The sequence below is a fragment of the Rhagoletis pomonella genome, unplaced genomic scaffold (genome assembly GCF_013731165.1).
Source record: "Rhagoletis pomonella isolate Grant_MI unplaced genomic scaffold, Rhpom_1.0 Rhpom_scaffold_00002, whole genome shotgun sequence".
NCBI lineage: Eukaryota > Metazoa > Arthropoda > Insecta > Diptera > Tephritidae > Rhagoletis > Rhagoletis pomonella.
Window position 1 is genome coordinate 34,921,938 of NW_023458556.1, and position 19,170 is coordinate 34,941,107.

Genomic DNA, 19,170 nt, shown 5'->3' on the forward strand with positions numbered 1-19,170 from the left:
TAGTTTGTTGTTCTTATGCTGAGCATTCACGTGTAACGTGAAACATGGCTGCACTCTTGCATACTCGTATAAATAGTACGTACATACATATATACATATTTTTCTATGCATACAGTTTGCTTTAATGCTCTTAGCTTCAGCCTGCGACGTTATTGGTTTTTACTGCTATTTCTTTATTTTTTGTTTTTGCTCCTTTTTAACTGTGTGGATATCTTACTATCCCCTTTTGCACTGCATTTTATAAGCCATTAAACATAATCACCGTCATCTTATTGTAATAAGCACTTAGTGGCTTTAGTTATCAGCGTAGTTGACTTTATTATAATTCAGGCTTATTGGAGTACAATACGTATGTATGTAATACAAAAGCTCTTAGATATTAAATGTGTAGTATCGACCGAGAACAAAATAAGGTTTCACCGACGGCGATTAAATGCTGGCTTTATTTAAATGTATCTATTAAATGGTAGGGATAAATTGTTTTAGCGAGAATTGGTTTGTATGCATTTTGACGTAGGAGGAGTCTAGTCACTAACAACTAAGTCTTTGTCATTAGAAATGTGTCTATCAATTTGACTAATTTGTTCCAATTTGACAGCATTTACCTCCGCCGTTTTGATTGTTAGGCGGTCGAAGTCTTTTTCGACCTCCCCAGTCTCTAAGGTGTTAGTGCCCCTTGGGCTGCTTCTTTTCTTCAAGACTAGATACAAGCTGCCCAAACACCACAACATTTAGCCGAATCTGGTATAAAGAATATTTTCTGCCTCATCCGTCTGTCTAAAAATATGGATTAACCTCCAGTCTTGTGGGTAGCTATATTCGAATTTTGAGGCTGTAGAATGTTCGGTGCGTCTCTCAACTTTACCGCGCATACCTTTACCATCGGAGAGGAGCGCTCTGTCCACCACTTCAAGCCTAGCGTTACCCCTTAGCATCTGAAGTTTCTGGACCGCCCTCTTTATTCATAAAAGAGTGCTCTCGCCATTACCCTTGATCACCACTGAACCATCCCGCGCCCTTGAAGGAAGGCATAGGCTTGTTTGGTTCAGTGTGCATTAACTTCATCATTTAGCTCAGGAGTTCGCTCTCTACAGCATTACATCAATAGGCAGATGTCTGCCCATAGAGTTCACACCTGCCAAGTACTGTCACTATGAGGTGTTGTCTCGCACTTCACTGGGTAAAGTATATTTCAATGTGTAGACTTTTTCTTGCATATCACTCTGATAATAGGCTAGCGGCTAGCATCGGTGCATCTTTCGGTTTACCCGCTCTAAAGGTCAATGTCATTTCGAAGTTTCTGTTAAGCTAATGGGTTCCAGGAGTTTCCCGCTCTGCTGACCGCTGCCCCTTGCAATCGTTTCTGGTCTTAGCTCATTGTTCCTACATGGAGTTAGCTTACTCTTTATCTTAGCCCGCGAATCTGTTTATATCGTAGGCTTTACGGCTCTTGCTTACCATCTCTCTAGCCCGGGTAAGTCGATCTCTTTCGTAGCTCGTAGGATCTCTTACCGCCCTTAACCGTTGTATAATTCTTTTTTCTTTTCTGGTGCGGTCAATAGCCTACTTTCTTCCGCTAAACATGCTTTCAGCCAAGCTGTCAATGTCAGCGTCTATCTGCTGTGCAACGTGATGCTTATTTTCCTTCTTTTCTTCCCGCTTCCCAGACGGGAAACAATGTGGTATGACTTCGGTCTGATACGCATTGAAGCCGGTTTTATCGTCTGAGAATTCTATCGTATTTAGGTACGCTGCAAAATACAACAACCGATAGTCTAAGATATTTATAAACAGGTATTTTGCCATTAGTCTGAAATAATATATTAGAAGAACAAAATACAAAAGAAAAACACTTGCTAACTTCAAAGTAATTTTTTGGAAAACTTATTTTCGAGCTTTTATCTTCCGCTGTCACATGCATATGTATGTATAAAAAGTTGACAGCGACTATAAACTTGTAACAAGTGGACTAAAAACTGTAAATTTTACATAATCGCCTGCATGTAAAGAACCCAACACGTGCCCTTTACTGCTCAGTTTTTATGCCCATTAATAAATCGGGTTTTCACTTTTCTTCCTAAATATTTCATATTCGTCTTTCAGTGCCATACTATTTTATACATATTTGCAGTGTTGGGTTTATTTTATGCCCCATTTTTATAGCACTAAAAAGTGATTGACCAAAATGTGTGCCCCATTTTTTAATTAACAAAAATATATGACAGTTTTCATGATCAAGTTTAAGATAAAATAAATAAATTTAAATTAATTTTGAGCGACCAAGTTTTTTGATAGCCAAGGTTTTCATCAAATTTTTAAGAAAAATGTGGGTCGATTTCTGTTTTACCAAGAAGTGATGTCTAGTTTCTATGCTCAATTTTTTGATAGCGAAAAAGGTTTTTTTTTATTTTTTTCTAGTTTTTATATTGTCATTAATGTATGTCTAGTTCTGCTATTGCCGGAAACTTTTGGATAACTACAAGCTGAAATCCAATTTCAATGACCAAAGATTTTTGCTTAATTTTTATACAAATATATTTCCAGCTTTTTAATTACCGATTTATGTTTACATTTTTAAACAAATAGTCAAGTTTAAAATAACCAGATAAATGAAATAAAATCTTGAATGATCAAAAATTTGAATCCAGTTTTTATGTCAATAAGTTCAATAAGCCCAGTTTTTAGGTCACCAATTTATGTCCACATTTTAACTTTATGCCGAAGGTTTAGGTAAGCAAGGATTTAATTAAATTTTTAAGAAAGATTTATGCCCGATTTTTGTGTTACCCACAAAGGTATGTATATGTGTATGTTTGTTGACAGCCAAAAAGTTATTTTCTAGTTTTTGAATGACAAAAAGTTTATAAGTTTAATTGGTAACCAAATTTTCATTGTACTTTTTGCCCCAGAAGCAATTAATAAACGCGAAAACCACCTGCATATGCAGAAATTAAAGAAAAAATGTTGAATTTGTGCCAAAGATCAATGTGGATTATCTCGGATATTTCAATAGAAATTAAGAATGACTTGTCATAATTTTTTATCGTACATACATACATATATACTAGAGTGGTTCAAAAAAATTTTTTTTTGGAAATTCATAAACGCTACCTCAAATTATTTTTATTTGTGATAAAAAAAGAGAAACGTGTTTTTTTATTTTGAAAAAAAAAAAGTTTTCTTAAAGGTCGCGCTGGTCGGTTTTTTATAAAAACGCTGATGTTCTCAATTTTTTTATTATCTTGACATGTTAAAATGCCACTAAAAATTGGTTTTTTGCTTAAAATTACTCTGGTATTATTGGGGAACATTCCCTTAATTACATACCTATCTTGGTAAGTTAGAATGGGCCTAGTGCCCGAAAATATGCTCTCGAAAAGAGACTAGTAAAACTAAAACGTTGATACTGAACGATTTACGCATTGTCGTGGGGTAAGAACTTGTTACCAGCGGGTTTCTGGGGTTGCTAATTAGGGATCTGAAGTCAGTTTTTCGAAATTAAAAATGGCGGATCCAAAATGGCGGTTCATTTTTTTAAAAAATGATTGGATTTGTTCGAAACCCGGCACTCGAGAGTTTTTGGGGTCGCCGATTACGAATCTGAGGTAAATTTTTTTTAATTCAAAATGGCGGATCCAATATGGCTATCAAATTAAAAAATAAGTACTAAAATTAAAACGTTGATACTGAACGTTTTAAACATTGTCAAGGGTCAAAACACGTTTCCAGTGGGTTTCTGGGGTTGCTGATTACGAATCTGATGTCAGGTTTTCAGAATTGAAAATGGCGGTTAAGAGTTTCAAACAAATCCAATCATTTTTTTAAAGTTGGTCGCCATATTGGATCCGCCATTTAGAATTTATAAAAATTGATTTCAGATACGTAATCGGCGACCCCAAAAACTCGCGAGTGCCGGGCTTCAAACAAATCCAATAATCTTTTTAAAAAATGGACCGCCATTTTGGATCCGCCATTTTGAATTTCGAAAAACTGACTTCAGATTCCTAATTAGCAACCCCAGAAACCTCCTGGTAACGAGTTCTAACCCATGACAATGTGTAAATCGTTCAGTATCAACGTTTTAATTTTACTAGTATCTTTTCGAGAGCATATTTTCGAGAACTAGACCCATTTCAATTGTCCAAGACAGGTGTGTAATTAAGGGAATGTTCCCCAATAATACCAGAGTAATTATATGTAAAAACCACATTTTGAACTGCATTTCAACATGTCAATAAAATAAAAAAATTGAGAACATCAGCGTTTTTATAAAAACCGACCCCTAAGAAAACTTTTTTTTTTTTCAAAATAAAAAACCACGTGTCTCTTTTATCACAAATAACAATATTCTGATGTAGCGTTTATGAATTTTCAAAAAGAGTGTTTTTATGAACCACTCTAATATATACCCAAACAATTAAACTCATTCTCATTAAATAGATTTAAAAAAAATACCACAAACCAGTAAAAGTGAAATTAAACCAAAAAAAAAATAAGTTGACTTGAATTGATTATTTCTTTCATTGAGAAGCAACAGTATGTCGCAGAAATAGCGATATTTAAAGGAAAAATAAAAATTGATGACAACTCTCATTAAACAAAGCCGCGAAACGAAGAGTGTAAAATGCACCGTAGCAATGAATTACATAAAAGCACATAAAAGTGGAAGAGTGACATGAAAAGAAAAGCAATTTAATTAAAATGCCGCACTATCAGCATGACTTGGAACAATGTGTGGAAATTGAAATGTTTGTAGAGTTAAGGGTAGGGTAGAGTTGTATTGTCAAGAGTGGTAAGTCAGCAGTTTTTGCGGAGAAAGTAGAGAATTTTTATGTTCTTCACACCGGAAACTACAAATAAAAAAAAGTAAGTGCGCTTGGGCCACACTGGAGAAGTGAAACTTACGTTACGTACATATCTATTTTGTCTCATAACCAATATACATACATACATACATACATCTGCTTTTGCTTAAGGTTATATTTTTTGCCTTTTTTCTATCTAGACCCCTGTTCATTCTAATTACATATATGATACTCTGTTTTCCTTTATCTTCATTTTTATATTTATACTCTATCGATACCAAAATCGATAGTACCATCCAATAAAATATTGATAACAAAACCGATAAAAATATCGACAACAAAATCGATGAAAAATTCGATAAAAATATCTATAATAAAATCGATAAATATCGACAACAAAATCGATAAATATCGATAACAAAATCCATAAAAAAATAGATAAATATCGATAACCAAATCGATAAAAATTTTATAAAAAAATGATAAAAATATCCATAAAAAACCGACAAAAATATCGATAACAAAATCGATGAAAATATTCTTTAAAAAACCGATAAATATCGATAACAAAATCGATAAATATCGATAACAAAATGGATAAAAATACCGATTGTTATATCGATAAGTTCCGAAAATATCGGTAGTGAAATTGACAGCAATATCGATAAAAAATTTTACTAAAAAAATCGACAAAAATATCGATAACAAAACCGATAAAAGTATCGATTATTTTATCGATAAGTCCTGAGAAACCCGAAAATCTCTAAAATCCCAAAATAGTTCCCAGACTGAGTCTCTGTGTCTCTCTCTCGATATCCTTTCCTCTTTTATTACCTTAATTTTAATCTTTCTTCCCCTATCTTCATCTTTACTTTTATCGGTATCCCCATCCTCCTCTTTGTCTTTACTTTTATGTTCATCATTTTTTTCAGCTACATATTCCCCTTCACATTTGTTCTTATATATATAAGTAAAGGGTTTAGATTTACCTTGGTCTTCATTTTTGCCTTTATCTTTACGCATCTTTGTTTTTGTACGTACGTGCGTACTCACCTTTACTTTCGTTTTTGTATTGGTATTTTTCTAAGTGTTATTCTTTAACCTTTTATTAGCAAATTTTTGTTAAATTAATACCATGTGCATACACACAAGAAGCACTTTTTTCAGCCCCAACCATTTCCGAGGCAGCATTTCCGTGTGCAGTTTCCGATGAATTTACTCCCAACCAACCAACCGCCGCTAAAGAAGTTGCACTTCAATAAATTTTTAAATAATTAATAATATTATATGGCCGTCATTGTGGAGAGTATTTGCGCAAGTCATACACATACTAAGCTGTTGAAAGAAGTTTTTTTTTAAGCAAAGGAACTTTAAGAAAATAATATTCATAACCACCCGACATGCTATAGAAACTTGTGTGTAAGGCATTAAATCTCTAAGCCGGTTAGAGTGATCAATTTCTAGGCACTTCTATGTGTAGGCAGGCATACATACATATGTATGTAAGTGTAAACTGCATTTGCAAGAGAAATTGGGACAAGAAATTGGTACCATCGCAAATCTACTATGAAAGTACTAACATATGCGCAATTGTGTGATTGTGTGAAATTATTTTGCAGTTTCAGCTGCCATCTGTCGCATGCGTTGTATATATAGAAGTGACCAACTTTTTTGCGCATACGTTTTGACGGTAACTTTACCGGCACATAAAGGGTGTTTTAACTTTAAAGGTAATGGTTTTTTCCACTATATCAAGCCTTAAAATACAGCTTGTTCTATACGAAGTAGTAAGTATTTCACTGCCTTATCTGATAGCCAAGATACTCTGAAAGCACAACAATACAAAATATTTTAATCGAAATGCGATAAAATATTAGAGGGGCAATGTAGAAATGATAATGGCAGAATTCTAGGCAAACTTTTTCTTGCCAACATTTTAGTATAAGGCAGCACAGTTACGCTTACTAAGTAAGTATCTTAATGTGTAGTTTTTTCATTCCAGTTGCTGGCTTGGTTCCAACACTGAGCCCGGACTGGCATTTACTTACGATTCCATAACGGAAACTGAGTCATAATTTGAAATTTTTATGGTGGAGAATTTCTCTTCCTTCTGGAGGAATGTGCTCCAAGCTGAATAATTCACAATATTTTACGCAATGATCTTCGTAGTGGTGAGTCCCTTTTCCTCTGTGGGTCAGATGACTAGACAAAGAGATTCATATTCAAAGGGAAATATAAATGGCTGACATTAAAAAAATGAAAGCACTTCCACTTTGAACTTCACATTCACCTTATAAAAGAGACTGAATATTTTATATAGCAATGACCGCAAGGCATAGAGGGGATGCAGAAATTCTAGCTAGGGTAGGAGGTCAACTAGGCTTCTATTCTCAGTGATCAAAGGAGACTTCCGTAAATTTTTTTGATTGTTAAATAGCTACTTTCCTGTTCAAAGCAACGCAGTAGTTAGAAGGGTGTTCGGTTATTTGCATTTTAGCCAAAACCGGTTTTCAAGATATTCGAAAAATTGCAATTTGAAGAAACTGATTCCCGATTTTGATCTGAAGTTATGGCCAAAAATTACGGTAAAACTATTAACAGACAATGGACAACCTCTGAGTATACTTCCGCCATAAAAATGATTCTTATGGGGTGGTGTTAAAATGTAGATATCTCTATTTGTGTCACAACATCAATAAGCGGAACACAAATTAGAGGAGAACTTCGGCCAAAAACGGAAAAGGCTATTTTACAAAAAAAAAAACGCCTACAGGTATACAAACAACCGGAGGAAACCGGTTAGGAAAACCGAGTCAATCACCCTAATAGTTTAATTGGTTTTTTGTAAAACCTAAAAGGGAACGAGGCTAAAAAGCCTCATGCGAAAAAAGGCACAATCAGTTAGCTCGGTACCGACAGTCTGCCGCCAAATGATGGCCTTATTTCAAAGGGGTGGAAAACGTATCGAAACGTGGTCCTGCCCCCTAAATCTCGAGAACCAACTTTTCCTGACTTAACCAGACATGGCAACAGGCATGAAAAGCGACGTGCAACCCGTGTCCAGACGTCAGAGTTCGCTAGATAGACGACAGACTTTGAGACGCTGACGATACCACAGTCGTGGCGCTAAAAGGGCTCGCTGCGGAGTTAATGAGCGGAGATGGCTCTCTGGAGAAGTAAGTGATTAAGGCCTTGTAGATAAACTCTCATCCATCCCGCATTGTTGGAGACCCACTGATGTGCATTGTTACTTGAGGTTCATACTGAGTGCACACTTTCCGGCGTGTAATACGAAATCTGGCATCTCATTTATTTATGCATGCCAAAAGGGTAAACTGCATACAAAGGCGCCTTAAATAGCTTAGTTCAAATCGTTGTTAGAAAAAATTGTTTTTCCAGCTTGGATCTTTCCGTGATTTAGTCTCAGGAGTGTTTTCCACGTTTATTAGCTGTATCCTAAGTTAAAATTGGCTAGAAATTATATGTACCATGAACTTCGAAATCACGGTATTTTGGGGCTTTCCTGGAACGTATTTACTTTTATTTTTCTATCAGATAAATATAGTCTTAATCAGTACGATAACTGTGGGTACTTCTGGGTTTCCACCATTACATCTACATTCCAACTTATCTGCTTATCTCTGAACTAAAGTAGTTTATACACACTTTAAACGACTATAAATAATTCGAATGAAACACCCTTTATGTACATATAAATCCAGCATGCAAAAGTATTTTCCACGCTATGCAAGCTTGCGGGTAAAAATTTTCATGACATTAAATTGCATTTGCCGACTGCTGTTGACGGCTCAGCTGCTCTCCTCCCGGCAATATTGTTATTTGCTTTCTATTTTCCTAATTATATTTATTTTTATAGTACTTACATACATATATGCTATGCTGACGAGGCTTTTATGATTGCCGTTACTGTTGCTTGTGTGCAATCATTGTTTTCAATTAGATAGTATTGCAGCATCATGCTTACAGCTGTAACTACGTGCACAATTTCTTTTTATATTTATTTTCATTTTCATTTTTATTTTGATTGTTATATGTTTTTTTTTGTTGTGTTAGCCTGTCGTTTAGTTTTTTCTTGTTATTTGCTTTAATTGTTATACTCTTACCATTGTTCGTACGCTTTTAATTGTTGCATGTGGCGTTGAGCGCACAAGCACTTTTGGTTTATGCTCGAAAGGTTGGCCAACACTTGACACCGCTTGTGTTTATGTTCTTATTGCCATAAGCTATTAAATTGAATACTTTTAAAAGTAATATGCATCATCTTTTGTTGAAACTTTTTGCAAAATTGTTATGAAATAAGTATATTTTTTATAGACAATGATGTGACTGTGCTGCTGGAGCATTAATTCGAATAGATAGCGAAGATGGCGTAGAAAAATTGGTATGTGTAAAAAACGAAATAGTTGAGATAAATAATTTCCTCAGTTTTATTTCAAAAAACATTAAAAGTAAGCTTTTCCGTTGATTAAATGGCAAAGCCCAGTTCTAAAAGAAACAAATTGAGGAAGAGTGTTCATAAATACTTGCGCACTAATTACGTTTTTTGTATGAAGGCTTTCGTAATTTGGAGACGAATCCTTATACAAATCATTATGACTTTTACTTAGTAGGTTACATAAATGCATGGCCGCGTCAACAACGGAAATATGGAAATAAAAACCCTCAAATTTGGTTAAGTTCCATTCACCCGGTACCTATATTGAAAAAAGTTAAGCTTTTAATATTTCGAGTAAAAAAAATAATAATAATTTTTTTAATAAAAACTCACATAATCTCAAAATTTTGTATTTTTGTTTTGAAAAGATAAACTGTTTCACCACCAAATTGGCAATCATTTTGAATCTGTAAGTTTTTTAGCATTCCTGAATATTCCCTAATAAAAAATATCAAAGAAAATCGAGAAAAAAATTCTAAAAATAGCTGAAGAACAAAAAGCATGGATGCGCCATCTTCTGCCATGCGGAAGTCTGTATTAATCATTTATTGCATTTTGCACCAAATTGATCTTAACCAAGTGAAGTCCGACCATACTAGGATCCTCCGAAAAAAAAAAACTAATATGTACGTATATCGGTGCCGCTCAGTTAAAGTAGCCTAAGTCGCGGTAGGCCTTTTTCCTTTTAAAGCAACATTTCATTGGGTTTCCAAGCAATATCTTAACGTTTAAGTAGCCATAGGTGTAGTTCAAGATACCCTTTTAATAGAAGCTTAAAAAAATTAAAAAAATCAAAGTCAAACCTTCTGAAGTCATTTAAGCTACTTTAGTTGAGCGCCACAGATACATAAACTCAAATGACCAAATTAAGAAATACTTCTCCCCGAAACTTCAAGGAGATCCAGAAAAGGGTAATGAGCGAACGCATCACTGTGTATATGCGGAAAGAAAATACCAAAATTAAAAAAAAATATATATATATAAAAACAGGTAATAAAAAAAGCTTCTTAAGACAAGCTTTTATTAGTGGTATATAAAAAACAGAAAAATCAAATAGAGGTATTTCTTTGCATTTAAGTAATATGTATATGTTCTAAATATGAAACAAATTGGACCATAAATAAAGACTTTTCAAATGTCTTGACTCCTAGGCCATCTATCGGACAAACTATTTGTGGAGTTATTGCTTATCATGTAAGTAATAAACATTTCAAATATAAACCACATCGGACCATAAAAGCGGAATTTTCAAATATCTCGACACTTGTGCCACCTAGCGGATTAAATCTACTTTCATATTGCATTGGGTTCGAAGCTTAGTTTGAAGTCTCAAGTCTTTAGGTCATCGGAAAGTTGGTTAAGAACTAATTGCAAGATTTAATTACACACAAGTGAAATATATTTCTGAAAAAAAAATGGCAAAAACAACGTTCTTCGTAATAATTTTGTTTCTGGCTCGAAATCTATATTTGAGCCAGCTGTTTCAGAAGCCGCCATAGATTTCCTTGAATTATTTTGGATAAAGCGTTCATTTGCACTTAGAACAGTCGCAAATCCTTTGCTCTAATTCTTGTTGCTCCTTTCATTATGGTACGGTCTACCAAGCAGTCAAAAACTTTCGAATAACGAGTTTTAAGCAAATCCGTTCAATTTTAATGCACCTATTTTCTAATGATATTTTCCACGTTCCTTGTTACCAATTATGTCCTTCTTTGAATCAAATTTATACAAACAAATAAAAAAAGAGCACATCTTTTTCTAAAAGCTTCAACGAAAAAGTGAAAACCCGGAGTTTTGGGAGATAAGTTCCCTTTTAACTGTCTAGGTAACATATTTAATACTGTCGGTCACAGCAATACTTCTACAGCTTATTCTTCAATGCTTGAGCTAATGAAAATATGCCTTTAAGCCATACTAAACACAAATGTACGTACACACATTCACGACCCCAACATATGCCTCTATATGGATAGTCTTATATAGAACCTCATATGCAATACACTTATGCATGCATGTACCTCTAAGTATAGATTATTTACTTATTCTCTCCATCCAATCCATTGTTTATTGAAGATTTTTGCACCACAACTGCTGCAGCTATTTTTTTCTTTCCCTTTACTATCGGCGCTTTTGTATTAGTTACTCTTATTTGTTGCTTCTACCCATTTGAGCATATACCTTGTTTATTCAGCGCTTATGTTCACCACTCCAAATGAACAAAAAAAAAGAAAATCGTATATGAAAGCCTGCAAAATCCTTGCGCAATGTGCACTTCAAGGTTCCGTAGTTTAGCTGCAACAATTGTGCAATCAGGGTGAAGGTGCAAGCGTACCTAAGCGAAGCTGATAATGGCAATGGCTGTCAACGGTGTTGTTTTATGGTAAAGTTTTGAAATCTATTTTTGTTTTCAAAATTCGCTAATCTACATACATATACACATATTTACTTTGTTTGAAAAGGTTAGTATTTTCATGTGCATACATATACATATATGTACATATTATTACACTTTATACTTCTGAGCAAATTCTCAAACTGATACAAGAAAAATTCAGCTGCATCTAACATAGGTAAGGAGAGGGTAGGTACTCTAACCAAGAACTAACTAACTCAAGAAGCTCCACATTAGCAAAAAGAAACCGCGTTGTTGTACCACTGGCGAAAGTCATTTAATTCTTCCCTTCCATTTTTGACTAAAAAATAAATACACAAAACATGCGAAACTATCACCGATCGAAGGGCCAAATATTTTGGATGAACTTTCGGAACATCTCATGTTTTGAAATTACACAAAAAACGCCGAAAACGCGTAAAATGAACTTTGAGTCGTAGTTTACGAATCTGTAAAAAAATAGAAAATTTTTTGTGTTTTTTTTTTCATTTGTAAATATTAAGAAAGTCCAGAAAATCTAATTTAGATTAATTATGAGCAGGACAGAATTTTAGTCATTCGCCATGTACATGGTCATATTTTTACATACTCGTACATGGCGTTTGAGTAACATTTTCCATGTTAAAGTTTGAGTTATGTTTCGTTAATAATGAAAATGTCTTGAGAAAAATACCTCATCTAGAAAAATGGTATAGAGATCCGTAATCTAGGTCCCAAAATTATGTTGACGTGTCTCGGCGTTTTTTGGTTGATCTACGCTTTCATACTTTAACTGCTCAACCAATCAGCATGGAATTTTGCACACTAATGTCATTTAGCCGAACTTTAAAATTAGGATAGTCATAAAAGGGACGAGGAGGTGAGATGAGTATATGATGATATGAAATTTATAACAACTTATAACTATCCATAAACGGCATCTTAGATCTTAGCCATGCAAAGCAATACTAAAGCTGATGGATGTTATAGACTTAGAGGAGTTTAGTATAGGCAAAGCGGTGTGGCGGCGCTAATATACGTGAAGTTTATATTCTATCCTACCTTTTGGTATATGTACATATGTATATGTATATAACCAAAAAGCGTTTGTTACGCTTACAAGCCTTAACTGCTCAACCGATCATAGTGGGATTTTGTATAAACGTTATCTTGGTCTTAGGGTACATACCTTTTATTCAGGAAAAATGACTCTTTATATGTTACCAGTACAGACTAATCAGTATATGTTAATAATATAGACCACACAATTTTTACTTTACGAGAATACCAAAAACAATACATATATAAGAACTAAAATGTATGTATACCGTTTATTAGATCACGTAATCTTTCCGAGATATTTTTTATTTTTTTTATGAAAAAAAATCAAACTTTAACAAGTCGGGTGAATAAATTAAGCAATTTTGAATGGTTAAATGAAAATTTGTAATAATTTTAATATGAAATAGAAGCAGGAAATAATATTACTCATACGCTAGATCAGAGGTTCCCAAACTTTTTTTCTCGTATACCCCTTTCAAAACAGTAATGGTTTCGGTGGACCTCCGCTCCTAAATTTCTAGCATATTCGCAAAGCTCGTCAACAAATATGAAGATTAGATCTAACGATGTAAGTTTGCATCGCGGGTGAATTCCAAGCTAAATCCGGAGTGGAAAAAATAAAAATAAAATATTTTGTTATTAAAATTACACACTTGTCTCATTGCCAGGTACTCCCGCGTGACCTGGCACCCAGAGTAAAGCAAGCTCGTTATGTTTGCCAACATAATTTATTCAATACTTGCATTTCCGAACTAGTTTGAAAGAACTTAGATAGAGGGCTGGCCAATACGTTAAGTGCAGCCTGACTGTCCCTGCGGACAGCCCTCCTACACCTTTTTTCCTACACGTAGTCCATGGCTTTGAGGATTGCATATACCTCAGCCTGGAAGACCGAAGCATATTCGCCAAGAGAAAAGTGAAGATTATTACCATTAATTCGAAAAATACCCCAGATCCTGGCCCAGAGCCAGTTTTGGAGCCATCAGTAATTTGTGAGTCCTAGGCAACTCAACATTATAAAAACCGTTTTGTCTGCAAACCAAACTTGGCAAGGGATGGCGGAAATTCGTTCCAAAATAAATCATTATAAAACCTCTTCAACAAAGGTAATGGTGGCTACTACCCTGTGGAATTGAATAGACTCAAATGCTCAAATCTCTGCCGCCAGCAATTTCCGCCTCACCCCACTGAGAGTTATACCAACAGCCGTTTCTTTTTAGTCTGCATGTGGCTTTTTAGACATCTAAACGTATGAAGACACAAAGTGACGCTAAGTGCAGAAGTGCATCAAGAGCACTATACACCACTCAAAAAACTTTAAGTTAAATATAGAGGCTACCATGCAACCATAAGATAAATTTTCGTGGACCCTCACTTACAACACGTGTACCCCCATATTTTTTGTCACGCCAACGTATACCCCCGTCGAGTCTCCCGTCTCCTATGGTTCCCCTGGAGGTCCACCTGGACCACTTTGGGAATCACTCGATAGATCATACATAGCCCTACTCTTACATAATCGTACATGGCGTATGAGTAACATTTTCCATATTATATGTAATTTGAATTCGTTCTCATTCGCAATGCAAACTTAAAATTCAAATATCTTGGAAAAATTACCTTATACAGATACGATAGCGTCCCTATAGTGTTATTGGTTTTTCATTTTTGAAATGCTTTGAAAATGTCATTCTAATTTTTCCGTGAATTCGCCACGGATCCGGGTAGGAAAAATAATATAAATAAACTTTTAGTTTTTTTTTGGTGTGTTTGAACAGGGTTGTCGCTTGTTTTATAAAATGCAAATAATTTAATAATTTATATGAACTATTACAAAATGGATATGAATCAATTGCTGTTTTATAAAATTTCGAATAGGGTTGCCATCTATTTCAAAAGTCGAAGAAAGGCTTCATATCTAAACACTGTAGGAACGTTGCCACCCGTTTAATTCAAGTAAATTTAATCGAATTGGTTAATTGAAATGCAAGTATGTTTCACATAATTGGTGTCAGACGAAAGAGGATTAAAGAGGATTGTTGTTTGAAAATATTTTTAAGTGGGTTAAAAACAAGAAAAATGTAAAAGATATCCTAACTTTCTGGCTAAGTTTGTTCAGTTTTAGTGAAAGAAATTAGGCATAACGTAACACCCAGAAATCTCATACATTCAGCGAAGTGGGTGTGGGTAATCTAGTTCCACATAAAAATTTAAAAAAATTATACATCAGATTTGCATTTATCCATTAAAAAAATGGAAAATGCCTTTGAAAACATAAATTCTTAGAATTACCACGGAGCATAGCCGTGAGAAAGGTCTTCATAAAGTGTGGCATTCTCTATAGCCAAAGGTTCGACAGCATTAAAACTTCATTTATGAAGTAAAGAAAACATAAAAGGTATGCAGATCGTTTTTTACAAAGAAAAAAAAAAAACAGAAATTCTAAGTACCGTTATTCACATATATACTCAAATGCCAATAAACGCTCTCATTTTCTAATAAATCTTTATTTCTTTTGCAAATTTAATTTAATATTAAAAAACATCCTTGTGTGGTTGTGGTTTCATTTTTTCCGGTGCGTTTATTTATTCAATTAAAAATAATTACACAAAATTTTTCATTGAAAATGGACACAAGCTTAATAAAATGTTTAAATAAAATAAATCAATGAACTTCACACTTTATTCTCAATTAATTGTTATTAATGACATTTCCTCCCATTTTCCCAAAACAATCAATTTACTACAATATTTTGAAGCAATTGCAATTTCACTAATTCGCAATAAATTCAGGAAATAAAATATTTACCGTTCAATGGTTTTTATTTCGATTCGTTGCCGGCTGTAAGCTGCTGTCGAGTACTTTTTTTTTTATATACGCCGCTTCGTATTCAATGCACTTCTTCACAACACTTTTATGCGTAATAACTTTTTATATAACAATTTTCAATCCATTTGCTTCGCTGCAACTGCCACCAACTACGAATGCCAACGTGCATTCACACACATGCACACGCGATAAAAAGTAGGTAGTATTTCACACGCAATCCTCACTGGGCTGTGCAGGTGTGGGAATACGAGTAGTTGATATATGTATGTACTTAGATAACACAAAAAACAAACATCGATTACGTAGTGTATTTGTTTGCCGAATGATTCACTTTTGGGCTCTTACGGCAAGCAACTAAGCACTTTCAATTGATTGCAGTGCTTTCACAAAAAAAAAATACCACAAAAAAAGGAGCGAGAATGTATTTGTGACGTAAAGGAGTATAGGCGGCTCAATTAATCGGCGATGCACACAGCCTAGCTCAGTGTGAATGTGATAGTATTTTTTGCCTTCATACACTTGCCACCTAAAGGGGCTCGACTAACAAATTACTCAATTATTTCACAATGGCCCCTTAATAAAACACAACAACAACCACAACATGGCGGCTACGCAGCGCCAGCCAGCTTAGCTTAAAAAATCCATACTAAATTCCTCAGTTTCGGTTACTCTTCTACTAAACACTGTATTTTTTGTTAGGTTTACAACCCACTTGGTTGCTCAAAAATTTACACAAATGCACAAAGTAAATTGTTTACGCAACAACAATTCACGCACGCATGCACTCTGCACAGTTGCTCAACACAGCAGCACTTCGCGCGCAAAGTTTTTTCAGAGTTGTTTTCGCTACGCGTTCAGTAAGTCAACTAATCGCTCGATTGCTACCACAAAAGTATTTGCAAGTTTCCATAAGGCCGCAATTCGCCGTAAGCGCCAATTCGTCGCACAATTAACTGAGCGGCGGCTGTCCGCTCGGCTGCTTTGATATCCTTTCGTTTCCGAATTTCGGCTCACACCTTGTTGATATCGTGCATGTAAAATGTCCTGTGCATACACACTCACACTCGCTCATTTGTGGCGAATTCGTTTATGTGGGTGTTCCTATATTTCCTTTTGTTTATCTCCTCTTTACCGCTATCAGTGTGGCGTTGTCTTTTCAGTTTTTACCTACGTGTATCTTACTTTTTGCTGCTCTTCATTATTTTAATCTTAATTCTCTATTACTCTCTTTCGCTCTCTTCGCTTCACATCAATGCTTCTCTCTGCCGGCTTCAGTTGTTGTTTACATTTTTAATTTTCCTTTTTTTGCTTTGCAATTTATTTTTGTTATCCTTTGTTGCTTTTGGCGTTATTGTTGATGTTGACTATTTTTGTTGTTGCCATTTTATCTACTAGCCTTTAACGGTATCATGGCTTCTCGCCGGCGCATTCGTAGCACAAGTAGCTGTGAAATTTTACTCCTTCGCTTGCAGGCAATGAACTTTTATTGCTTTCGCTTGCAGGTGTTTTCGTCTTTGCCAAAGCGCAATCGCTGGGACTTGTGAATGTCGTCGTTTTCGCCAAGAAATTTATAATTCAAAATTTTTACATACAAATTTTATCGATTTTTTGAACCTGAAAGTTGGATGAACGCAGGCCATTTAGTATAAAAAGCTATGCAGTTTAAGACGATTTTGACTTAATTATGTTTAATGGTGCATTTATATAAAATGCCAGACGCACATAATTATGCCATCATTAGCAAGCAATTATCTGAAGGATATAAACTGCAACACTCATTTCTTACTTCGCTTAATGCTTATGCTACAGGGATTGGCGGCTGGAAGCAGCAGACTTGGTGCAATGGGGGCTAGAGGGTATGCAGTTACAGTTGCACGACCAGGCCTTGTTGGTCACCGAAATTTGCGATATTTGTTTGCCAGGAGGTGCAGTGGCAAGTGGGTGTCTGTCTTGGAACGAGTGGCTCGCTGTAGTGTAATGGTGAGCAGTACGTGCTACCATTCCGCAGGACCTGGATTCAAGTTCAATTTCCGACCAACATCAAAGATAACAAAAAATTCTCTAATATCAATCGCCTCCGGCAAACCTCCGACTGTGTTTTTTCTATGAGAAACAGCTTCTCATAAAAATACAATCGCCATTCGGAGTCGGCGTAAAATGGTGGGTCCCTCCCCTTTGTGTGACAACATCAAGGCGCACGCCACAAATCGGAAGAGAAGCTCGGCCAAACACTAACATATTGTGCAAAAAAAATGCACCCAGAAACACAAGCAAAAGCTGCAAATCAAAGTGCACTGAAAACATATTCGGGAGCTATGTTGGATCCAAATAGAAAGCCAAAGAAGAAAGCGAGATGTATATTTCCTAATAAATAGAAAAAAAGCAAAGAATGTCTCGCTAGTGCAGAGAAAGATGCAAAATATGTGAGTGCGAAGAGGTTGAAATGGATCCCGAAAGGAATATTCAAAGTAAATTTCAGAAGGAATCTGGTGTTAAAGCGGATTTGATTAATATGATCTGCAGGACTGAGCCTCTGAAATTATCAAAATAAGAACGTATAGTTGCTACCTTATCCCAATGATTGCGCTTCGCAACGCCATAAATCGCAGATGATGGAAGGATGCGCAACATACATATATGAGCTTCAAACCTTTTTTTTTGTCACGCTCAGATTCTTGGCAAGTTTTAACATAGCGCATCACATTTATGTTTTAGGCACAAAAGTTCTTCCCTGAAATTATTTAATACTGTACACGACGGCGATAATATTTGGCATTTCACAAATAACACTGACGCTTAAATAAAACAAAAAACGCCAAACCACGCAAAATTAATTTTGGGTCTTATTTTATGCGTCTGTGTGCCGTTTTTCTAGACGAGGTCATTTTGCCAAGATATTTTCATTTTAAGTTTGCATGTACGATATGGCGTATGAGTAACATTATTGCGGTTTTCCATTTGACCATTCACAATTGTTCATTTATCCATCGATTTTCATCGTTAGTAGCTCGTTTTTTTTTTCTTGCAAAAGAAAGAAAAAAAATACGACAGATTTGTTTTTATTTTAATTTTTTCCTTGAGAAATGTTTGATTTTTTTTTTTTAGTATAAATGAAAATATTTTCGGAAATTGACCTGATCTGGAAAAACGACCCAATACTAAACTTACTTGTTTCGGCATTTTCTTGTGTCATTTCAAAACTAGAGATTTTCCGCACAGTGTAATTTAATGATGGACTTTATCGAGACACAGAAAACCACAAATGCCATTTCAAGACAAAATTTAAAGTTATTTTTTTAACTCAAAATAACCCATAAGATTTACTTTTTGTACATTTTAATTGGCATTCTTTATAATGCAATGTAATGCTTCAATAGGCAGTTTAACGAAAGAAATTTAAGTGAAAACACATGAAAACATACAACAAAAAATCACTGGTTTGCAAGCGTGAATTGTTAAAATTAGCAAACTTTAAGAAGTTGTAAACACACAAACCAAAAATTTTTAACAATCTGTTGATTTGTGTGTACTACTTCATACTTGTAGAAAAAGCAGACATATATGTCGGTATGTATATGTTTATATGTAACCTTATCCTGCTGGCTAGTACCATCCGACTATGGTAAATTTTGGCTTTAGTAGACGGA

General features: G+C 34.9%; 1 protein-coding gene across 1 annotated transcript in view; it reads right to left on the reverse strand.

The window, feature by feature from the left end:
* Positions 1 to 16,376, reverse strand: part of LOC118733517 (frequenin-1-like) — a 181,018-nt gene extending 164,642 nt beyond the window's left edge. Inside the window, exon 1 of the mRNA XM_036462935.1 lies at positions 15,503 to 16,376. The gene's annotated coding sequence lies outside the window, so the exon portion shown is untranslated. The remainder of the gene's footprint in view (positions 1 to 15,502) is intronic.
* Between the last annotated feature and the right edge of the window lie 2,794 nt (positions 16,377 to 19,170).